General features: G+C 42.2%; 1 long non-coding RNA gene across 1 annotated transcript in view; it reads left to right on the forward strand.

Annotated features, from left to right (window-relative positions):
• Positions 1 to 13,531: 13,531 nt before the first annotated feature.
• LOC128108986 (uncharacterized) overlaps positions 13,532 to 25,862 on the forward strand; it is a 59,905-nt gene continuing 47,574 nt past the window's right edge. The window contains exons 1-2 of the long non-coding RNA XR_008217626.1: positions 13,532 to 13,795; positions 19,309 to 19,392. This is a non-coding gene — a long non-coding RNA (uncharacterized LOC128108986). The remainder of the gene's footprint in view (positions 13,796 to 19,308; positions 19,393 to 25,862) is intronic.

Below are 25,862 nucleotides of genomic sequence, written 5' to 3' on the forward strand. Positions count from 1 at the left end.
TTGATTAATAGTCTAGTATCTTTACATTTTCATATAAGTTTAAAAATTAGCCTGTTAATTTCTTTTAAAATATCCTTTAGAGCTTTTTTCTGAGATTTTACTGAGTGTATATATACTTAGAGAATAAATATGTAACAATAGTGGGGCTTCCATCTCATGAAAGTAATGTATCAATTTACTAAATTTCCTTTTAATTCTTTATATACTAAATACTTTATTTACCATGAATTTGTAAACATATTAAGGTATGCAAGATGTCATTTAGTTATATATCCTTATTTACATTTTTTGGTGTTTCAAGACAAGGTTTCTCTGTATAGCCCTGGCTGTCCTGGAACTAGCTCTGTAGACCAGACTGCCTCTCCCTCCCTAGTGCTGGGAGTAAAGGTGTGCTCCACCACAGCCTGGATCCCTTGTATTTTTTTTTGCTGGATATCATAATTTGACATTATTATTTTTATTAATTAAATTTGTTCTGTGACAGTACCATACATGTATATAATGAGTTATGATTACTATCAGCTCCCATACTTAACCTACTTTCCTCATCAATCTTTCCTTTCCCTACAAATCTGCTTCCTATTCTGGTCTTTCAGTTTATGATCCACTGCATTTAGCAGGGCTATCAGGATGATCCTGGATTTTGAACTATTCACTGGAGGTTGGTGAACTCAACCATGGGTAAACAAATGAACTCACAGCAGCTGCATTTACTTGCCCTGGGCCTGTGCAAAGATAGCCTTGCCGACAGACAGTCATGGCTAGCAGACTGGCTCATGGAGTGCTACCCTTCCCTGTTGAACTATTAACTCTTTTTGCAGAAGTGGATGCAAAGACTCCTGAATACTCAGGGTTCTGAGAAAAAAAAAATGATGGTTGAGTGCTCATCTCTAAATATGACCTTTATACCATTCTCTCTAAGGCGCAGGGAACATTCTGCAATTGTGCTTTGTAGACCTTCTCTTGATGTTCTGGAACTTATGTTCTTTCCATCTCCTCATCCACCATTCACTGTAAAGAGAAGCTTCTCCAATTAAGACTGAGAGTAACATTTTTCCATGTACATAAAAAAAAATAGAGGCTTGGTGGTACATGCCTTTAATCTCAGCACTCAGGAGGCAGACAAGCTGATCTCTGTGAGTTTGAGTCCAGCCCAATCTACAGAGCTAGTTCTAGGACAGCCAAGGCTCCACAAAGAAACCCTGTCTCAAAAGCCAAAAAAATAAAAATAAAAATAAAAATAAAAGCTGGGTGGTGGTGATGTACATCTTTAATCCTAGCACTCAGGAGGCAGAGGTAAGGCCAGCCTGGTCTATAGAGAGAGTTCTAGGACATCCAGGGGCTACACAGAGACATCCTGTCTTGAAAAACAAATAAGCAACCCCCCCAAAAGGATATTTAGAAGATACTTTGAGGCTATTCAGTTCAACTAAACAACGATAGCAAGTCCCCCCAGGGCCTATGTCTTCCCCAGCCACGGGTGTTTTTTTTAACCAGGTTTACAGTACCAGACATGGATTCCTTCCTGTAGAGTAGGCCTCAAATCCAATCATAGAGTAACTGGGTACTCTCATAACAGTTGTGCCACTATTTCAAAGTGGGCACAAATTGCCCAGCAGGTTGGTATTATAAATTGTAGGGTTCAACAATAAGACATTGATACCTTTTCTCCCCAGTAGCTTGCATAACACTGTCTATCACCATGAAACCTAGCCAGTGGGGATCAAGTTTCTAGCCAATTCATCTTCGTTTCTCTAGATCTTGCAAGCAAGGTATGTGGTATTTTCAGCAACAGTCTTATCAGCTAGTTCTAGTAAGCAACTGTGCTCTTTTGTTTTATGTCAACTCGATACAAGCTTGTAGTTCATCATCCAGGCAAATCAGGGCAGCAACTCAAGGCAACAAGCTTGGGGGCAAGAACTGCTGCAGAGTCCACGGAGGACTGTGGTGTGAAAATATTAGATGAAATAAATCCTTTCCTTCTCAAGCTGCTTTTGATCGTGGTGTTTTATCAAAGGAATAGAAACCCAACCTAAGGAATTGGTATCAGGTTTATGGGATATTGCTGTGGCAGACCTGACCATGTTTTGGGGAGAATTGTGAAAGGACTTTGGAACTTTGGGCTAGAAAAGCCATTGAGTGTTCAAAACTTAATGAGCTGCTGCAGGAACTTAGATATAATGTCAAGGGCAATGAGAATGATGGAGTCCTAGTTTGTCATGGAGAAGCAAGTTTGTTGAGTATTTTCCTTATTAATTATTGATGTGGTGAGGACCGGCTCAGTGTGGATGATGCCCTCCTTGGGCAAGTGGTCCTGAGTACTATACGAAAGCAGAATGAGTAAGCCATGGGGAACAAGCCAGTAAGCAGCAATCCTCCGTGGACTCTGCAGCAGTTCTTGCCCCCAAGCTTGTTGCCTTGAGTTGCTGCCCTGATTTGCCTGGATGATGAACTACAAGCTGTAAAATGAAATAAATCCTTTCTCTCCAAGTGGCTTTTTACTATGGTGTTAATCACAGCAATAGAAGTCCTAATTAAGACAGCAACCTAGAGGAATGACAAGAGCTTGTATTATTTAGAGGGACATCTGAGGCCCCCTGATCAACAACTCATGCAGAAATAATTCAACATCTGGCACTAGGATTTTGTTTAGAAGTCCACTGCATCTAGGAGCAACATTATCTAGCTATGCAGGGTAAGTCCTTTCAAAATATTTTGAAATTTTTTTTAAAGCTGTTTTTTTTTTTTTTCGAGACAGGGTTTCTCTGTGTAGCTTTGTGCCTTTCCTGGAACTCACTTTGTAGTCCAGACTGGCCTCGACTCACAGAGATCCACCTGCCTCTGCCTCCCAAGTGCTGGGATTAAAGGCGTGTGCCACCACTGCCCGGCTTGAAATTATGTTTTTAACTGAATTGCAGGAGACGTTTCTACATGTGTTTTTCATACACCTCTCATTTTGGTCCATCCTCTCTTCCATGTCTTTATGTCTTCCATCACCCTACCCACTTCCTGTTTAAACCTTTCTGCTCCCAGAAGTCCCCAATTTGTTTGTCAGAACTTAGGTAAAGCTATATGTTTTCATGTTAATTGTCCTATAATTGTGGGCAAAAGTTTTCTTATTGTTCCACAATAACTGATATAATGACAGCATTTCATGTGGGTGATTCTGGGGATAGAACTCAGGACCTCACATATGATAGGGAAGCCTTTATTGCAGGACTTAATCTCAAGACAACGGCAGCATTTTAGATTATAGTTTCAATTTAATGTATTATATATTTGATATATATTATGTTACACTTTGTATTACTTGTCAACACACCAATACTTAAAAGTAGCTGTATAGAAACTTCTAAGCTAAAATCTCAGGCTAATGACTGTGAGATACAAAAGTACTTGATGCTTAACGTGTGTTTGCTTGCACTTCCACATCAGCTTTTAGGTATCATTGGCAAAGTGCCAAAAGTGGGGACAGAAAAATCCTAGAGTCAATTCTACACATCATCATCAAAAAAAAAAATTCCATATTAAACCATTTCAGTGGCTTTACCTGTATATGTAGTAAAAATTGAGTCTGTTCTCCCATGGAGCAGCCTGGATCCTCATGGTCCAGGCTGCTTAAAGGCATCCACAGGCCCACCTGATGCCATGGGGCTCAGGCAGGCAAAAGATACCCACAGGGTAGCTTGGGTCCTCATGGTCTGGGCTGCTTGAAGGCATCTACAAGCCCACCCAGGACCACAGGAGCAGGCACTGGGTGGGTGGGTGCCATTAAAATGAGCAAGCATATGGTGGAGAAATGAGAGAGAGACAGAATGGTTCATATGCTGTGGTAAGAGGTGGTTCTGAAGAGGTGAGGGAGGTGAGGAATGGGCAGATGTAGGTAGCCTGCTTGCCGCTCTGGTCCAGGGTGACGTCTAGGCCTGGGCTTTTGCCTAGGGCCATGTCTGGATCTGTAGTGTTACCTCAGCTGGGGTCTGTGTTGACATCCATGACCCATGTTACCACCAAGGCCATGGGGATGCCCAGGGTCTGGGCCACCACCTGTGGCAATTTTTGTGTTCAAGGGCTATGCTGATGGGGCCATGTTGATCTGAGTGGCCTGTGCTGTCACCAGGGGACAAGGTGGCATTTGACCCGAGCTGCTGGGGTGGAGCTTGTCTGGGTCCGTGGCCTTGCAGTAGCCAGGGTCTGTGTTCATGTCCATGACTTCAGTAACCAGTGAAGGCTGTGCAGATGACCAGGGTCTAGTGAAACACCTGAGTCCATGTTGGTGTCCAAGGGTAAAAGGGCCAGCCAAAGAAACCCACCCTGATCCTGAAACCAGAGCCAAAGAAACCCACCCTGATCCTGAAACCAGAACCAAAGAAACTCACCCTGGCCTTGAAACCCAAGCCAGTGAAAGAAGCACACCTTGTCCCTGAAACTAGAGTCAAAAGGCTAAAAAGGGCTAGTGAAAGGAACACACTTTGGCCCTGAAACAAGAGCCAAATCTGCCCCTGACCAACTGAGCATGAAACCAATCAATCCCTGAGCAGGAAAACCAACCAGTCCTTGAGCAGAAAACAAACCAATCCCTGAGCATGAAGTCCAGCCCATCTGAGCTTGTCCAACCTCAAGAGGATTGAAATCTGACCAACTCCCACCCTGAAAATCTTCTCCCTGGAAAAACTCCACACCTAAGAAGCCCTATATAAGCCCCGTGCCTGTTCAGTTGGCATCTGTCCTTCTCCACTCTAGCAGAGGCAGCTACTCTCCAGGATTCCTCCCTCCAAGATAAATCTCCTCACAGCTGTAGGTATCCAGGATACCTTCCCTTCACAGCTGTAGGTATCCAGGATACCTTCCCTTCACAGCTGTAGGTATAGCCTGACTTCCCAACAAGTCCGGAGACCTTTCCCTCCAGAGCTGTGACACTTGCAGGTATAGCCTGACTTCCAATAGCCAACATATCTTTCCCTCCAGAGCCATAACACTTCCAAGGGCCATGCTGTCACTAGGGCCATGCTAATCTGGATGGCTTGTGCTGCCACCCAGGGCCATGGTGATGTCTGGCATGGGGCCATGTCTGGGTCCATGGCCCTACTGTAGTGAGAGTCTGGGTTCATGTCTATGGCTCCTGATACCACCAAAGGTCATGCAAATACCCAGTGTCTGGGCCATCACCCAAGGCCAGGTGGGGATCTGAGGGTCATGCTGCAGCTGGTGTCATACAGATCTGAGTGGCCTGTGCTGCCGCAAGGTGCCATGATTTCATCCAGCCAGGGTCTGTGTTGATGTCTGTGGCTCCCGATACCATCAAAGGCCATGCAGATGCCAGGGGTCTGGGCCAACTTTCAGGGACATGTTTGTGTCTGAGGGTGACACAGCCACTGGAGCCATGCAAATGTGAGTGGCCTGTGCTGCCACCTGGGCCCATGGTGACATCTGAGCCTGGGCTGCTGATGAGGACTATGTCTAGGTCTGTGGTCTTACCCCAGTCAGGGTCTGTGTTGAGATGTCCATGTCCCATGGTGCCACCAAAGGCCAAATGGATGCCTGGGGTCTAGGCCTCAACCTGTGGCCATATTGGTATCTGAGGGCCATGCTGCCACCAGGGCCATGTTGATCTGAATGGCCTGTGCTGCCACATGAGACCATGGTGTTGTCTCTGCCTAGACTGCTACCTAGGGACATGTCTGGGTACATGACCCTACTGCAGCCAGGTTCTGTGTTGATATTCATGTCTCTTGTTACCACTGAGGGCTGAGCCAATGCCTGGGGTCTGGACAGCCATGTAGACCATGCTGGTGTCCAAGGGCTTTGCTGCTACCAGGGACATACTGATCTGGGTGGCCTGTGCTGCCACTGTGGTCATGGTGACATCTGAGCCCAAGCTGCTACCAAAGGCCATGTCTAGGTCTATGATCCTGCTGCAGCTGGTGTCTGTGATGATGTCCTTGGCCTATATTGCCACAGGGGATCATAGGAACCATACATGTTGATATCTGAGGGCTGTGCTGAGCCTGCCCCACCCCTCACTGGCCCTAGGATAGCTGGCCCTGCCCCTCACTGGTCACTGTAGCTGGAGAGCTGGTCACACCCCATGAAACAGCTGGCCTCCAGACTTGGGAAAGATGGCCCCACCCCTCACCATAGACGTGAGAGAGCTGGCCCCAATGGCATGGGCCTAGGAGAGCTGGCTCTGCCCCTCACCTGATGGGGGAAGTCCCAGTGGTCCAGACCAATCAGCTCAGCTACCACCCAAACCCACATCCTGGACCTTGGTTGGGCTCACCCTAACATCTACCCCATCTATCTAAAGTTTGTGAAGGGGCTGGTCCTGCAGAATGATAACTACAAGATCTCCATGCCTCAAGGCAACAACAGGGTTACTGAGAGGAGTTTCAATGTGGGTCCAAGTGATGATGGTGTGCCAGAGGCCATAAACCAGACCAATGACTCATTGCAATGGACATTTTGTGGGTGTGGCTGATTGGACAAAAGGGTGTAACTGTGTGACACCACAGCACCCAATGCCACTAGGATGAATAAAGAGGTGTTGGAAAGATGGAGGAGCAAGGTGGGTTTTTTGTTCTTTTGTTTTGTTTTGAATTGATTTGGGGGATTTCTTTTGTGGGGGATGCTTCAGGGGTGAGGGGGAATATGGAGGGACTGGGAGGTGAGCAGGATTGGGGTATATGATGTGAAATTCCAAAAAAAAATCAATAAAGAATTATGTTCTAAAAAACTGAGTCTGTTGAATCTCAAATTTTTTTTCTCAATGATCTATCTCCATCAATTTCTGGATTCTTGAGTGAAGCAACTTGTATGTACATGTGTTTGTATGTATACATGAATGTATATATTAATATTTCTCAAGCTGTCAGGTGACTTGTGTAAACAATACTTGAGGTTAATTGCTGATCACTGTCAGTCATATTTAACTTCTAGCACATACTACAAACAAATCAGGATGGTGATTATTTCCCTCAGCTTTCCTTGGCCATTAAAGTTAGCCACTGAGTAACCACTATAGGATTTCATGAAGATTGAATATCTCTTTATCATTATTACAAGAACAAGTTATCATCATGATGTAACCATGTACCACTCACAACTCTGAAGATACTTATCCAATTATGCATTATCACCTGAGGATAGAGCAGAGCTTTTCATTGTATGTTTATGTATGTCAGGTAGAATGAGTGGGGTAAGACTGGCCTAGGTATTACTCTTGTAACTCTTACTTGTTTGGTTGTCTATCCAAGATATTAGTCTTATTCTTATGTGTAATAAATAGCCATTCAAGGCCTTAGTTAATGAATGCTCATCTGCAGTTGTAAGTAATACAAGAAAGAAGTAAGTGCCTTCAAATAAAGCAAAAATTGAGTATTGATTTGCTTCGTATCTTTTGGAAGATTTGAAGTAAAATTCCTTGAATCAAAAAGTGCTTTTTTTGTGTCAGGCTTCTTTTCAGTCAACATAATACACACATAAATATATTATTTGTGTTATGCTGTCCATAATCATAAAATGTCATTCCTACTGGTGTCCAGTATTATAGTATGTAGATCTATCTTAATATATGAAAATATGAATATATGTGTCTGTATGATGCCGTTTTACATATTTCTCAATTTTTGAGTTCTGAATGATGGTGCTAGAACATTTTTGTACATATATTTTTGGATGGACATTTGTTTTCATTTGTCTTGGGTGCAGACTGAAGGGTAGTATTTTTGAATAAGGGCATGTGTCTGTTCAGGTTAGATATCATCAAGCAACTTTTCAGAGTGGTTGTTCAACTCTGTGTTCTCATCAGCAGTATGTGAGCACTATGGCACTTCATATCCTTGTAAGCATTCAGAAACTTCTGTTTGGAAGTGCTTCCCTAATTTCACTTGTTGGAAATGTGGTCCTCAATGCAACAATGTTATGAGATGAGATACAGTTGAAGGACTGGGTCCCTACTCTGTTACCCTTCATACCCTATATTTGTAAGAATAGAGCAAGAAATCTATAAATACTCAGATCTTAATCTTGGACTCTGTTGACTCCAGACTTTGAAAGAATAAACTTCTGTTGTTTACAAATCACCCAGACATAGATACCTTGTTGGAGCACAAAGAAACCCTCTTTCCCATTTTCATCATTCTTGTAGGTGTGCATAAGTGCCTCATTGTAATTTTAATTGCAATTTATTTGACTTAATTAACTCTCTGCAAATTGTTAAAACTCTTTAAGAAAGATCTCAAACACTTTTAGACTTTTAAGAAACACTTCTAATTTATTTTCTTAAGAAACTAGGACTTATATTCTGTGAATAGCAATGCTGATAAATATCTTTCTATGTGTAGCATAAGCCTTACAATTATTTCCTGGGATACATTAATACACAAATTATATTAATGGATTTCCTGATAGTGCAAGTCTGTAGCTGGAGAATTTTTCTCCACCTCCCACCACCAAGTCCCGCCAGTCCCAGAGCCCACTTATAAAACAAACACACAGACTCTTACATTATTTAAACTGCTTGGCCATTAGCTCAGGCCTATCATTGTCTAGCTCTCACTCTTATATTCAGCCCATTTCTATTAATCTTTACTTTGCCACGTGGCTCGTGGCTTACCGGTACTTTACAGCTTCCTTGTCTTGGCAGTGGCTCCAACTCGTCTCCCTTTCCTTCCTCCTTCCTCAATTCTCCTCTCTCCTTGTCCCGCCTATACTTCCTGCCTGATCACTGGCCAATCAGTGCTATATTTATATCAAGCAATATCCACAGCACTTCCCTTTTTTTTTTCTTTTTCAAAAAGGAAGGTTTTAACTTCAACATAGTAATATTACATATAACAAAATACTTATCGAGTAAGAATTATAATTACAATATAAAAGAAGATATCTATCTTATATTTGTGAGTTTAAGGTTTTATCCTTTCTGGACAAGCGGGACACAAGGAAAGCGACCACTGTACTCTGCCAAGACAGGGTAAGATGGTCTTTCAGAATTCCTGCTTCTGAAAATGGTCTGTCAGATACTTTAGGCCTGCAGCCAATTTGAATGCACCAACAATGCTGAGAAACATTAGGTGACTGTCCAGGCTGCCAGCTGTCTCAGTCTACTCTCGCAAGATTCCCGAAAGTTGCTTGCATCCATCTACCATTTCTCAGGTACCATTATATTCCTTCTCAGGTCTTTGATGGGATTGAAGACTAGCAGTTATAGTTACAACTTAGTAGATAGAACATATTAAGTATTAGATTCAGGTTCTTTAGGATAGGACACCTTTTGGAATGATCTTTGTAACATGCCATTTACCTATGCTCTATACTTCTCTGGATTTTAGTATGTGTTTCTTGCTTGATATTGTTTGCATTGGTTGTACTTCCATCTTATCTAGGTCATTATCCCTCATTATTCCTGGACAATATTTGATAACCATTCCTTTGTATATAGTCTTGTATTAGGTTAGAACTTTCGTATTTAGACAAAAAGGGGGAGATGTAGTGGGTAGCCATTCCAGCTTTGATCTGGAAGTTTCAACCCCCATTGAGACTTCGGCAAATGTCACGCCTACAAGGCGGGGCAAAAGGAGGCACCTGGGGACCCGAGATCTGGATCGGCGGGCGCTCTCTGTTGCGGGACCCTGGACTGGAGAGGTGGACTGAGCAGAGCTCCAGAGAACACCGCTGGACTGTGATACACCTTCCCCAGACCCCGCGACCTACCTATCCCTTTATTTGTAAGTTATGCCATTAAATAAATCTCCCTTTAACTACGTGGAGTGGCCTTAATAATTTCACCAATACAAGTCCTTTGCATAATTAGAATGAGCTCCATAAAAATCATAATCTATTTTGATGTGCTGTGTACTTGTGTTGCTAGTACTGTTAAGACTATTTCATAGCTGTGCATGGTAGCTTACACCTATAATCCCAACACTTGGTGGGTGAAGCAGGAAGATTACCACTAGTTTGAGGCCTCACAACTACATAAAACCCCACTGATTCCACTTAGAATCATCAGTACATGTGTGAACAAAGGACCATACATACTGGGGTATGGGTAATATTTCATAGGCCTTATCCTTGAAGAAAACTGACTCTCCTTCCCTAACAACTGTTACTTGTTAATAGCCTCAGATAGTCTTTTAATAGGTATGTTACACTTATTTGCATTTTTGTATATACACTTATTTGCATTTTCATATAGGTTCAGTTGTGTTGCATTGTATATGCATCACACACACAACATTAGATTAGGTATTTTTAGTTTCTTTCTCTTTTTATTTGGCATTTCTAGTATTTATTGCTTTATCGTTGGAACTACTTTTTTGTCTTTTTAAATTTTTCTCATTTATTGAAAATAGATTCTTTCCTCATACAATATATTCTGATTATAGTTTCCCCTCCCTCTATTCCTCTGAATTCCTCCCCATTTCCCCTCCCCTCTGGATACATTCCCTTTGTCTCTCAGTAGAAAAGAACAGGCTTTTAGGAAATAACACCCAAACATGACAAAATAAAATATAAGATAAAACAAAACCAACCACACTGAGTCTGAACAAGGCAACCCAACAGAAGGAAATAGCCCCAAGTGCAGGCACAAGAATCAGAGATCCACTTATTCATACACTCAGGAGTCCCATAAAATACTAAGCTGAAAGCTATAGTATACATGCAGAGGACCTAGTAAGACCCATGTTGGCCCTGAGCATGCTGCTTCAGTCTGTGTGAGTTTATATAAGCCTTGCTCAGTTGATTCAGAGAGTCTTGTTCTCCTTGTGTCCTCCATCCCTTCTGGCTCGTACACTCTTTCTGCCTCCTCTTCTGTGGGGACCTCTGAGTCCTGAGGGGAAGGATTTGATGGAGATATACCATTAAGAGCTGTGTGTTCCAAGGTCTCTTTCTCTGCATGATGTCTGGCTGTGAGTCTCTGTATTTGTTCCCACCTGCTTCTCTGATGATGACTGAATAAAGCACTAATCTATGAGTACAGCAGAATATCATTAGGAGTCATTTTATTGTTGTAGTTTATTAGACCAGTAGTATTTGGTTTTACCCTAGGTTTCTGAGTTAGCTAGTCTCTGGTTCTTGGTCACCCAAATAGAGTAGGGTAATGGGTTCTATCTCGTCAAGTGAACCTAAGTGAAATCAGACATTGGTTGGATACTCCCACAAGTTCTGTGCCACCGTTGCTCTAGCATATTTTGCAGGCAGGATAGATTGTAGGTCAAAAATTTTGTGGCTGGGTTGGTGTTTATGCTTCTCTTTTGGTAGCCTGCCAAGTACCTTCCCACACCAAAGATACTAGAACATAAGAGTGAAAGCTCGCCGGGCGGTGGTGGCGCACGCCTTTAATCCCAGCACTCGGGAGGCAGAGCCAGGCGGATCTCTGTGAGTTTGAGGCCAGCCTGGGCTACCAAGTGAGTTCCAGGAAAAGGCGCAAAGCTGCACAGAGAAACCCTGTCTCGAAAAACAAAAAAAAAAAAAAAAAAAAAAGAGAGTGAAAGCTCTATGCAGGCTCCAGGTCAACTTCATGTTCAATGAGTTGTGTGAGTGTTGTCCTCAGCAACGGGACCCCTGCTGTCAGTTTGTAGAGAGCAACCCATTCGCTATTTTAACAACAGCCTGTGTTGTTTGTGGATTGCCATGGCCCTTGGCCAACAACTCAGCTGTGGAACTACTTCTATATTAACTTCTAAATTATACCTCTAATCTCCTTAATATAAAGATAATTCCAAGTAATTAATAATAAGCAAATATATCAATAGATAAATCATGTTAAAAAAAACTACATGTAGTAACAGTGATGTACCTCTGTAGTCTCAACGTTCAGGAAGCTGAGGCAGAAGGATGTCCATGAACTCAAGGCCAGCCTGAGCAACACTGTGAGGTCTAGGACAACCTTTGCTATACAGAAATACTCTGTATCAGAAAAGAAATAACATCGATCTGGAGAGGTTGCTCATGGTTAATGTCTTAATTAGGGTTTTTATTGCTGTGAAAAGACACCATGACCATGGAAACTCTTATAAAGAAAACATTTATTTGGGGTGGCTCATTTGCAGTTTCAGAGGTTCAATCTACTATCATCATGATGGGAAGCATGGCAGCATGCAGGGAGATGTGGTGCTGGAGCTGAGAGACCTACATCTTGCAGGCAACAGGAAGTCAACCAACTGTCACACTGAAGGAAGCTTGTGGAAAAGAGACCCCAAAGCCTGCCCCACAGTGACACACTTCCTCCAATGAGGCCCCACCTCCTAATAATGCCACTTCCTTTGGAGGGCATTTTCTTTCAAACCACCACAGTTAGGAGCACATATTGCTCTTAGAGAGTCCCTGGGTTCAGTTCCCAGTACCCAAGTCGGGCTTGCTATGCAAGTGTGAGAGCCTCAGGTCTACTTCCAGCGTCTGTGTCGAAGCTGGGCTCAGTGGAGTATGCCTGTATACCAGTGCTGGGTCTCTGGCCCTTATTGGTAAGCTAGTCTAGCCAATCTTTTAACTTTTTCATACCCGCCTGCACATATGCACAAACATAAATAATAATGGTAATGATAGATAAAAATTAAAAAAATATTTCAGACATTCAACCCTTATGGAATATGAGAGCTGACTATATGCTTATCATAGCACATAAAACGTAACATATGCATTAGAAACTCACATTTCCATCCTTCATTACATTAACCTTCTTCCCAGAACTAACGCTCTACAGACTTTGAAGTTTTTATTTTTAAGATGCTTCTTTATAGTTTTGTCAACACATAATTAGTGTACTTTATTAGTATCTCATTAGTATTATATATATATATATATATATATATATATATATATAGAGAGAGAGAGAGAGAGAGAGAGAGAGAGAGAGAGAGAGAGGGGGGGTTTAGAGAGTTTGCTTGGTAGCATGTTTATGCTTTTATCAATAATGTTTGGTCACTACTCATGCAGGAGGAAGAAACAGAAAAAGAAAGTATACATACATCTTTACCTCTTGACAGTAGTAATAGCCACATGTGCCTCCATGTCATTTTATGTTCAGACTCATTACGAAAGTTTTCAGTCTCTATGCTGTGAGAAGCATTGACAGAATCTTTAGGTGCAATTCTTATACATTATTCTGTGGATGTGCTTAGAGCCATACAGTTTCAAGTAACAATGCATCAGTGCATCTTGACTGTAAAACATCTTCCCATTTGTCCCTGTCTAATGTTTTCATCTTTAATTCAAACTGTTGCTCCTCAAATTTTTTTCCGTACCTCCAGAACCCAATCTTCACCATGCAACTTAAAGACAAAGCTTTCTAGGAGTTGATTTGCTTGTGTTCAGACCACTCGACTGGTTTAAAAGTGCAACCTACACAGAACTTGATCTGATTCTGCACGACAAGTCCTGAACAGTGTACACTTTCTTCTGTGAGTTTCAGTAGCACAAAGAATTTCCTGTGAAAGTGGATTAATTTCATATGCGATCCCTCCTGGGGCCCCAGGCTGACTCAGCTTTTACCCAGAATCCCTGCTGTTACAGTCTCTCTCCTGGATGCTGTGGAGCTTGAGTATTAAGTAGATTTTCTACAGATTCTCACCCTTGCCTCCTTTGTGGGGTCATTCATTGCTGGACCGAGGACCTGGTGGGTCAACAGAGGAGCCTGCTGACAATACAGGGGACTTTAACTGGAGAGTGCCTGGAGAAGCAGCCTGAGAAACAGCACTTCATTTTGTATCCTTCGCTGAAATCTGGGGAAGTGGAGACATGCTTTGACTGCTTGATGAATGCAAAGCTTATCTAAGAGAAGTGCCCACCCATCTTCTAGGTAGCTGTATTTTAATCCACAGCTGAAGCTTCCCAGTTCTTAAACTGCTGTGAACAGATTCATACATTTGTTCTGAGATGCTAATGCTTAAATATCCTTGGCCTAAGGATATCCCCAGCTCTAACACTGTTGTGCAACACTAGTCCGTGTTGCCCTCCTTAACTGTCAGCACTTGCAATTACCCAAAGGAGAACTGCAAAAGATTGGGCCTATTAACTTACTCACAAGGTCCTTCCTCTACCAAAGGATTTATACTGACAGTTAACAGTTACTGTAGGAGAAAGATTTATGGCCATCCATAAGTTACCAAAATTCCAGTAAGTAATCTGTCACCCATGCTCCTGTAATGAAACCTATTGGTTCTCGAGGCTACACTTTATTGGAATTGTTTCTTTGTTTCAGTCACTGGTGCCTATTTGCAGTGAGTAGATATTTTCCCACCTCTTCCTAGAAAAAACAAATTCACATAATAGACACTAAGCCCTTTCCTATGATGAGGACTGGGAGTATTTGTTTTTCTGGTTTGTTTGTTTGTTTGTTTAATTGCTTAAACCCCTGTGTGCCTAGCCTGGTAGTACTCACCGGATCCCAGCACTGAAAAAGCAGAAGTAGGAAGGAAGTGGGGGATGATGTCTATTGTAATTTATAGCTGGGTACAGTGGTAAGAAGGGCTCAGTCCTTAAAAATCCAAAAGGCTGTGGGATGTTCTGTATGTCAAATGTGTTGCTCTGATTGGTTAATAAATAAAACACTGATTGGCCAGTAGTCAGGCAGGAGGAAGTATAGGCGGGACAAGGAGGAGAGAATTCTGGGAAGTGGAAGGCTGAGTCAGAGAGACTGCCAGCCGCCGCCATGACAAGCAGCATGTGAAGATGCTGGTAAGCCACGAGCCACATGGCAAGGTATAGATTTATACAAATGGGTTAATTTAAGATATAAGAACAGTTAGCAAGAAGCCTGGTACGGTCATACAGTTTGTAAGCAATATAAGTCTCTGTGTTTACTTGGTTGGGTCTGAGCAACTGTGGGACTGGCAGGTGACAGAGATTTGTCCTGACTGTGGGCCAGGTAGGAAAACTCTAGCTACAGTTGAGAGTATGTAGTTAAGCGATGGATCACTTGTTTGGCACCCAGGAGGCTGTGGGGATCAGCCTAGTGCTTTAAAACCACAAGAAAGAGAAGGATTGCAGTTGAGAAAGAGGTATCACTACTTCAACTTAACAGAATCTGCTCCAAGTGCTCTCACAATGTCCTTGCACATGTTAGGTACCACACCATTCGGAGAAGTACACAATGATGTGACAGGTCTAGCATGCAATGGTACCCATTTAGAGACCATTCCAAACAAGGGTGGTCAAATAGAGGTGAGAAAAGGTCAACTGGGCCTCAAAGCAGGCTTCTTCTTGTCTCCACATAGGCCAAGGAAAGGCCTAGAGGAAAGATGAGAAAATCCCCATGCTTCACAACTTCTCAAAACCGGAGAACACCTAGCCTCTCATCGCTGGAGGCTTGGGTGGCTGTGGAACCCACTGGAACATCCAGGAGAAAAGGAAACCCAGCAGTGGCTGAGGCCACTGTCTAGTACTGTTTTCCCTTGTCTCTCTGTCCTCCCCACCCACCAAGGAAAAAATGGTAGTAACACTTTAAATTTAGCAGAAGCATTTCCAGAAAGTGCTCCCTACCCTGTTAAAAATTCTCTCTTCCCATTTTGTAGTTAATATTGATCTTCTTTTAGAAACACAGAATAATTATACTTCACAGCCATTTTAGTCATTTGTATATTTACAAGAGTAGGTGCATGTTATGGGTAAAAACAGTTGACACAGAAGAGGAAAGACTAATATTTCAAATTGTAACAGGCCGCCCATCCCTTTCAGTGATTTTTACCTCTCTCTCTCTCTCTCTCTCTCTCTCTCTCTCTCTCTCTCTGTGTGTGTGTGTGTGTGTGTGTGTGTGTGTGTGTGTGTGTGTTATGTATTTATAACTAATCACATTCATCCTGTGATCTTGCTTACTTCATCATGTTGGGTGGAATTGTGTACTCCCAATGTGGTGATCTCTATATCCAACAACTGTGCCATTAGGAAAGGGAGTGAGATTTGATACACAAAGGTGAAGAGGAAGGCAAATCTTGTGGTAGCATCATCACAAACTAAGCAAAGGAGGATCCACTAGAACCCAAAATAGCTATGGTAGGATTTTAGCCTATAGCATGCAGGAACAGGGCCCTGCATGATTTAAGTTTAATATTCTTAGCTTTTTTTATACTTAAGAACAAAGAAGCCAGTCAGTGATGAAGAATGCCTTTAATCGCAGCCCTAGGGAAGCAAAGGCAGGAGGATCTCTGTGAGTTCAAGGCCAGCCTAATCTACAGAGCAAGTTCCAGAACAGCCAAGGCTACACAGAGAAACCTTGTCTTCAAACACCAAAAAAAAAAATCCAAAAAAACAAACAAATGCAACAACAACAAAGAAAATAAATCTCTGATTTAAAGCCATGAAGATACCAGCTGTGGTGGTGGCTCATGCCTGTAACCCCAGCACAGAACTGGGACAGGTGAAGGTGTGAAGATTGCCAGGAGTCTAAGGCTAGACTGGGCTATACAGTGAACTCTAGGCCAGTCTGGTCTACAGTGTAAGATTCTGTCTTAAGAAAACAAAGGAACTATAAGTTTCCCCATCATGATCTTGATGCCACTTGCTCATGGAATCCCTCCTCCTTCTCTTTAACTGGACTCCTGGAGCTCGGCCTGGTGCTTGGTCATGGATCTCTGCATCTGTTTCTATCAGTTACTGGATGAAGGCTCTGTGATGACAGTTAGGGTATTCACCAATCTGATCACTGGGGTAGACCTGCTCAGGTACCCCTCCACCACTGCTAGTAGTCTAAGCTGGGGTCGTCCTTGGGGATTCCTGGGAATTTCCCCAGCACCCAGTTTCTCCCTATCCCCATAATGTCTCCCTCTATCATGATATCTCTTTCATTGCTCTTCCACTCCATCCTGTTCCCTTATGTTCTCATCCCCCATCCCCTACCCTCCACTGCCCCCTCTCACCCCCAGTTTACTCATGGAGATCTCATCTATTTCCCTTTCGCAGGGCATTCCATGCGTCCATCTTAGGGTCCTCCTTGTTAGCTAGCATCTCTGGAGCTGTGGATTGTTGCCTGATTATCCTTTGCTTCATATCTAGTATCCACTTATGAGTGAGTACATACCATGTTTGTCTTTCTGAGTCTGAGTTACCTCACTCAGGATGATATTTTTCCAGTTCCATCCATATGCCTGCAAATTTCATGCTGTCATTGTTTTTCTCTGCTGAGTAATACTCCATTGTGTATATGTGCCACATTCTTTATCCATTCTTCAGTTGAGGGGCATATAGGTTGTTTCCAGGTTCTGGCTATTACAAATAATGCTACTACGAACATAGTTGAGCATGTGTCCTTGTGGTATGATTGAGCATTCCTTGGGGATCAAGACCATGATGGGGAAATTTACAGATACAACCAAACCAAGCTAGTGGGAACTCATGAACTTTGGACCAACAGCTGTGGAGCCTGCATAGGACTAGACTGGGCCCTCTGCATGGGTGAGACAGTTGTATGGCTTGGTATGTCTGAGGGGCCCCTGACAGTGGGAATAGGATCTACCATTGGTTCATGAACTGGCTTTTTGGAGCCCATTGCCTATTGTGGGACACCTTGCACAGCCTTGATGCATGGGGAGGGGGCTTTAACATGCCTCTATTAAATGTATCAGGCTCTGCTGACTCCCCATGAGAGGCCATACCTTTTCAGAGGAGGGGATGGGGGGTAGCTGGGGTGGAAGCCTGGGAGGGCAGTAGGAGAGATGAGGGAGGATCTGTGGTGAATATTTAGAATGAATAAAAAATTTCTTAATAAAAAAAATTAAGAAAACAAAGGAACAAATGAAGAAGCAAATGATAAACACATAAAGGTTGTGCCAACCCTAGGAAGTTAATGCAATCACAGCCTGCATTGTTGTGCTAGAAATGGCTGCTTCCTTCTCACATCTAGTTTATCTGTAGTTTTCAGAGTGTAGGCTTTCATGTATTCCCATGAAGAAGGCTATTTTCATCTTCCTCTCTCTTAAATATCCCATTAAGAACTTCAAACAATTCCAACTTGGTTGTCATAGATCACCTTAATTTGTGTTAGTCTTTGAATACCTTTGTTTTTCATCAGTTATGAAAGACAGTGCTGCAGGGTATAGCATTCTTGGTTCAAGGTTGCTTACTTTCAGAGACTGGACTATTTCGTTCCATGCTTTTCTGGCTTTTCTGATAGCTGATGAAAAGTCTGGGTCATTCTGATATTTCTACCTTGTCTGTGAGTTGTCATTATTCTCATGGTGCATTTAGGATTCTTTATTTTGTATTTTAGACATCCTGACTATGTCATGGAGAGTTTCTTCTCTGGTCATGTCTGTTTGCACTTCTACATGCCTCTTGTGTTTGGAAACCTACCCAAACACTCATCTCTTTCTGTAAAATTGGCTTTTCTGCTCTAATTTCATTAAATAGTTTGTCTATTCCATTTGATTTTATACACCAAGAATTCTCAGATTTGGCCTCTTGAACGTGACTCAGACTTCTTGAAATTATTATTCATGATCCTTAGCTTCCACCTTTCATATGTCTGCTTGTATTATTGGCTTGATTTTGTCCTCTGTCCCTGAAATTCATTCTTCTGCATGGTCTTGTCTACTAATGATAATATAACGTTGTTGATTTAATTGAACATCTCTTTCATTTCACATATTTCTGTTTATTTTTCAATGTTTCAATCTCTTTGCTAAAATTTTCCTCCATATTTTAAACTTTCTCCTCTAGTTAAATTGTTACATTCACTTTAGAGATTGTCTTGTCAAGATCTTGGATAGGTTTCCTTAATTCCTGAACTGATTTATTCAATTCTTCTATATGATCACTAATTACAGAGAAAGTTGAAATGTCTGAGAAAGAATTTAGAGCTTTATTGTCTCAGATAATTAGTGATCATATAGAAGAATTGAATAAATCAGTTCAGGAATTAAGGAAACCTATCCAAGATCTTGACAAGACAATCTCTAAAGTGAATGTAACAATTTAACTAGAGGAGAAAGTTTAAAATATGGAGGAAAATTTTAGCAAAGAGATTGAAACATTGAAAAATAAACAGAAATATGTGAAATTAAAGCTCTAAATTCTTTCTCAGACATTTCAACTTTCTCTGTAATTCTTTATTCCCTTATAGGAAAGTTGATTGGTGATAGGCCATGTCATGAGTTATGGTTATGTCATATTTTTTGTTTTCCTATGTTGTGTTTTATGAATCTGCTAGAATTGTTTGGCTTTGACTTTCTCTTATTCCAAGCCAATTGGGATATTTTGTTTCCTATGGCTCTTCTTAGAGGAGAGCTGCATGAAATTCAGCTGTGGGGACCAGGGAAACTTGGTGTTCAGTATGAAATGAGTTGCTTAAGTGATCCCATCTTGGCTTTGTGCCTACAGGAATGAAGTGTGGATCTGGACATTCAGCACCTAGATAACCAGATGGACTCAACTCAACCCTTGGATTCTATGAACCTACTGGAGGTAGGATACAAATTTCACGTCCACTGACATCTGTCTACTACCTAGAGACTGTGCGTAGAGCCATAGTCCCAAAGTAACCTCTGGAATGACAGCAGTATACCGTCTAGGCCCTGCAGTGACCATTGGAAACTCAGAAATCAGAATTCCAGCAGTCTGTTGTTGTTGCTCTAACAAAGAATTGAAAGAATTAAATGCCAAGGAACTAAGACCACCAATTAACAAATGGGTAAATGAATACAGTAAACAGTTTTCTAAAAAAAAAATACAAGTGGCCAATAACTATATTTAAAGGTGTTAAATATCCCTAGCTATTAAGAAAGTGCAGCCGGGCGGTGGTGGCGCACGCCTTTAATCCCAGCACTCGGGAGGCAGAGTCAGGCGGATCTCTGTGAGTTCGAGGCCAGCCTGGTCTCCAAAGCGAGTTCCAGGAAAGGCGCAAAGCTACACAGAGAAACCCTGTCTCGAAAAACCAAAAAAAAAAAAAAAAAAAAGAAAGTGCAAATTAGGATGACTTTGGGATACTACCTCATCCCAGTCAGAATGCCTATCAATGCTTAATGATAGGCATTCTGACAAAAATTGGAGAGGATGCACAGAGAGGAACACTTATTCACTGTTTGTAGGGGTGCAAATTAATTCCGTCATTGTGGAAATCAGTTTGGAGGGTTATCAAAAAATTAAAAATAGAACTACCATGTAGCCCAGCTGTTTCACTATAGGGTATGTAGGGAAAAGGGGCTGGCTAGAGAAACCCACCCTGACCCTGGAGCCCAGAATTAGGGAAGGATGGCTCAGATAAAGCCAGTGAGAGAAACACAGTTTAGCTCAGATCAGAGCCATCTCTGCCCCTGTCCAACTGACTTGTGAAATCAACCAATCACAGAGCACGACAGCAGAATCCTGGCCCTAGGGCTCAGGACCAGAGAAAGAAACAGAGCCTGTGTTTGGGACCTGGGCCAGAGAAATGAACCAAGGAAACATGCCCTGACTCTGAAACCAGTACCAAAGAAACACTCTTGGCCCCTAGAATCAGAGTCAGTGAATGAAATGTGCCCTGGCCTTAGAGGTAGTGACAGAAAGCTAAGTAAGGCCAGTGAGAGAAACACAGTTTAGCTCAGATCAGAGCCATCTCTGCCCCTGTCCAACTCACTTGTGAAAACAACCAATCACAGAGCAGGACAGTAGAATCCTGGCCCTAGGGCCCAGGACCAGGGAAAGAAACACAGCCTGTGTTTGGGACCTGAGCCAGAGAAGTGAACACTTTATTCCCAAACCCAGAACCCAGGAAATATGCCCTGACTCTGAGACTAGTACCAAAATATCACTCTTGGCCCCTAGAATCAGAGTCAGTGAAAGAAATATGCCTTGGCCTTAGAGGTGGTGTCAAAAAGCTAAGAAAGGCCAGTGAAAGAAACACAGTTTGGCCCTGAAATCAGGGCCATCTCTGCCCCTTGCTCACAAAACTGGCCAATCCCTGGCAGAAAATAAACTAACCAATCACAGTTGACTCCGCCCCATAGACATTCTATATAAACTGCCCTGCCCAGTCAGTTGTGAGCTGTTCTCTCCACCCTGGTAGAGGCAGCTACTCTTCTGGACTCCTCCTTCCCAAATAAACCTCTTTCTCAAAAGAGTATTGGGTGAAGACCTTCATTGACAGTTGAACAGAAGAACCTTGTTGGGACGTCCCATAGTGGACTGAGCAAGGGGGAGCTGAACAGAAGAACCTTGCTGGGACATCCCATAGTGGAATGAGCAAGGGGGAGCTGAACAGAAGAGCCTTGCTAAGACGTCCCATAGTGGACTGAGTGAGAAAGAGCTGGTAACACTGAGCTGGAGATTGTGTCTCTCCAGGAGAGGAGCAGGATTGCTGTGTCCTGTGGGGAGACCATCCCCCATCATACCAGGTATATCCTGACTTTCCCGAAGAGTCAGGATACCCTTCCTTGCTGAAGTAGTTCCAGGCCTGACTCTCCTGAGAAGTCAGAAGACCTTCCTTTCCAAGGTTGGGCTGTTTCTTTGCAGTCCCAGCCATCAGAGCTGTGCTAAACAGCTCCAGGTGTCTGGGACACCTTTAGGGCAGAGCTCTTGTCCTGAGTAGCTCTGAGGTGTCCAGGATACCTCGCCCTCTAGGGCTGAACTACAGTTCTGCCATCACTGCTGTGCTAAACAGCTTCAGGTGTCCGGGACACCTTCAGGGCAGAGCTCTTGTTCTAAGTAGCTCTGAGATGTCCGGGATACCTTGCCCTCTAGGGTTGAACTGTCTCCTCGCAGTTTCAGCCATCAATTTACTTACATTTGGTGCTGAAACCCGGGACACCAAACCCAGAGCTTTTGCAGTTTACTAACATTTGGTGCCAAAACCTGGGACACCAAACCCAGAGTTTTTGCAGTTTACTAACAGGGTATATGCCCAGACAACTTCCTACTCTACCATAGAGATATTTGCATCTCCATGTTTATTCTATGCTACTTTATTCTCTATAGCAAAGAATTGAAATCAATCCAGTTGTTCATCAACAGATGAATGGTTAATGAAAATAACATATATGAATATTATTAAGCTCTAAAGAAAAATATAATAAAATATTATGGGAAAATTGATGGATTTAGAATATATACTATTAACCCAGGTGATACTACTTCAGAAAGAAAGAAAAAAACCCACAAGTTCTTTATATAGGAGCCTAGCTAATAATGTGAGTATATATGTAAGCAAATATACATATAAGTACAGTATAACATGTAGAAAACAGAAGAATAATGGGATTTAGAAAATGAGGAAGGAAGGAATTCAGGTTAAGGAGTGAATGCAAGTAATGAACATTACTTATGAAAGAGGATATCAAGTTAATTGTTTTTCTAGTTCTAATTCTGTCATGGATCTTTCATTTTTTGGTGGTTGACAAATGAATAAAAATATATTTGCTATTGAACATGTAAAATCCAATGTGAAGCTCCATAGCTTCAGAATGGATATCTGTATAGAAGTTTATTGAGAGGTACATATTTTAGGTCTAGTTAATATCAGTGTGTGGTGTTTTTTTCTTGCACAATGTTTTTAATTGAAAATAGATTTTTTATACAATCTATTCTAATTATGTTTCCCCTCCCCCACCTCCTTCCAGATCCTCTCCACCTCCTCATTCACCCAAATCCACACCATTTCTTGCTCTCTCTCATTAGAAAACAAGCAGGCATCTAAATCAAAAAGAAAAGGAAAGAAAAAATAAAATAAGATAAAAATAAGCAAAACTGAATAAAGCAAAACAAAGGATCAGGAAAAAAAGCCAAAGAAAAAAGCACAAGAAACACATATAGATGCAGAGACAAGTCCACACACAAAGAAATCCCATAAAGGCACAAAATTGGAAACCATAACATGCAAGCAAAAGACCTGTAGGGCCCAGACAAAGCATTATGAGGGGGAAAAAAACCTCCAAAAATGCCATTGAGTTCACTTTGTGTTTGGCCATCTACCGTTGGGCATGGGACCTGCCCTTAAGTGTGATCTGTATAGCTAGTGAGACTTCACTGGAGAGAACCAATTTTTCATTTGCAAGCAGTTGTCATTTGGTGATAGCTGTTAGGTTAGGGATGGGGGCTTGTATCCACTCCTCCTCTCAGGATCCCATCTGGCTTAGACCTGTGTAAGCCCTGTGCATGCTGCAAATATTTTTGCCATGGTCCCTGTGAATTCATATATATTTGCACATTTTTTATAGTAAAGGCCAGCGCTGAAGACACAAATGCAAGTAACAGTATACATACTGAGCACGTGCACACACAAACAAATAGTTAATGAAAAAGAGGCTATGAATTTGAAAAATAAAGAGGAAGGGTATATGGGAGAATTTGGAGGGAAGAAAAGGAAGGAGGAATGATGTCATTGTATTATAATCTCAAAAAAATTAAATTTACAAACCAAACATAACCTCAACATGAATCACACGTTTTGATGAGTACAGGAATATAGATATGATTAACATACACTAATAGAAATTTTTTATGTATCATAGACTTTTCTATATTGACTCAGTCAATGCTTAGAGCACAGTTAAGAGTTGTTTGGGGGGAAGAAAAGTTCCCTGAATTGGTGACTGTGGGATTGGTGCTGTATTTTCCCATCAAGATTTTACCACACTGAGCAGTAGAGAAGCAGCCATTGGACCTCCATTGCACCTTGCTTCCCCACTGTGATCTGTTGCTGAGTACTCTAGGGAGGTTCATTAGCACACCTCTCTTCCAGCTTGGTAATGCTCTAGATAGGTTTCTACTGCTGTGATAGAACACTTTGACCAACAACATCTTGGGGAGGAAAGGTTCATTTCAGCACACAGCTTGTTGTCCATTATCCAGAAAAGGCAGAGCAGGAACTCAAGGAGGAAGCTGGAGTCAGGAACTGAAGCAAAGGCCATGGAGGAGTGTTACTTACTGGCTTGTTCCCCCTGGCTTGCTCAGCTAGCTTTCTTTTTTTATTGAAAATAGAGGGTTTTTTTCCCTCACATAATACATCTTGCTTATGGATTCCCCTCTTTCTATTCCTCCCAGGACCTGCCCACCTCCTGTCCTATCCAGATCCACCCCCTTTCTGTCTCTCATTAGAAAACAAGTAGGCTTCTAAGGATAATGATCAAATAAGATAAAATATAATAAGATAAAACAAAAACTAACACATCAGAACTGTACAAGACAAACAGAAGGAAAAGAGTCCAAGAGCAGTCACAAGAATCAGAGGCCCACTCGTTCACACATTCAGGAATCCTATAAAAACACTACATTGGAACCCATAATATATACACAAAGGACCTGTAGTGTATAAAGAGTGAAGAAAATACATAAATAAAATATAATTAAAATAAAAAATAGAAAATAAGATTTATTTTTAAATTATAAAAATAAAAATGTTTTAAAAAGAAAACATCCTGACGGAACATTATGAGAGAAGAAACCTTCATATATGCCATTTGTTTGTCTTCTGTTGACCATCTACTGCTGGGCATGCTGCTGCCCTTAAGAGTAGTTTGTATCCACAGCGAAACTCTGTTAGAAGAAACTAAATTTTCATTCGCAAGTATTTATCAATTGGAGATAGTTTCTGGATTAGGGATGGGGGCATGGGTCCACTTCTCCTGTCAGCTCCGGGATCCCATCTGATGTAGACCTATGTAAGCATCTCATATAACCCAGGACCTGCCCAAGACTAGCATCCCCTTCAGTGGACTGGGCTCTATCAAATCAATCATTAATCAAGAAAATGCCACACAGACTTGCTTACAGGCTATCTGATGGAGACATTTTCTCAGTTGAGGTTCCTCTTCCCAGATAACTCTAGCTTGTGTCAAGTTGACAAAATAGAAAAACTAACCAACTGACCAGGACAGGTAATAATGTGTACTTTTTTTTTAAGAGTTAACATTTTCTGCCGGGCGGTGGTGGCGCACGCCTTTAATCCCAGCACTCGGGAGGCAGAGCCAGGCGGATCTCTGTGAGTTCGAGGCCAGCCTGGGCTACCAAGTGAGTCCCAGGAAAGGCGCAAAGCTACACAGAGAAACCCTGTCTCGAAAAAACCAAAAAAAAAAAAAAAGAGTTAACATTTTCTTTGACCAAGATATCTATTTCTTCTATAGTGTTTTCAATGCCAGATATTCTCTCTTCCATCTTTTGTATTCTGTTGGTGAGGCTTGCCTCTAAAGTTCCTGGTTGAGTTACTAAAGTTTTCCCCCGGTTTGGGTTTTCTTCACTGATTCTATTTCCACTTTCATGTCTTGAACTGTTTTATTCATCTCCTTTCACTGTTTGTGTTTTCATAGATTTCTTTAATGGATTTATTCATTTCCTCTTTAAGGACCTCTAACACAATAATAAAAGCTATTTTAAGGTCCTTGACTTGTGCTTCACATATGTTGCAATACTCAGGGCCTGCTGTGGTGGGATAGCTGGGCTTAGGAGGACACATATTGTCCTGGCTGTTATTGATTGTGTTTTTCTGCTGGCCTCTAGGCATCTAGATTTGGGGTGACTATAAATCTAGTGCCGATACATGGTCTTGCGTTTTTTTAGTGAATGATTTGTTCTTTGGTTTCTGTTGTCCTCTTTGGTTCTTAGAAGTGTGTAGTGGCTGTGGGTTGCAGAGAATGCTTCTGGGATCCTGCCAGATGTGGTCACTGAGGGTTCTGGGTAGAATGTGTTTCTAGGTATTGGGAGCTGACACTTAGGGGTGGGAATGGGGGGAGGGGGATTGAGAGAGTCCACAGGAGGGAGAAAAGCAGGGTGTGCCACCAGGATCTGCTTAGTACCCTGGGAATGGAGGTGAGGAGATGCCACAGTAGGTGCCTGCCACAGAGTTGAGGATGAGACTGGGGGATTTAATTTGGAGAAGAGGAGGGAGAATGATACCTGAAGATTGCCTATCTGTTTCCCTGGCCTATCTGCTTCCCTGACTGGCGTGGCTGGTGGGTTCCTAGGGA

Source organism: Peromyscus californicus, unplaced genomic scaffold (assembly GCF_007827085.1).
Source record: "Peromyscus californicus insignis strain IS unplaced genomic scaffold, ASM782708v3 Scaffold_10__1_contigs__length_136768540, whole genome shotgun sequence".
Taxonomy (NCBI): domain Eukaryota; kingdom Metazoa; phylum Chordata; class Mammalia; order Rodentia; family Cricetidae; genus Peromyscus; species Peromyscus californicus.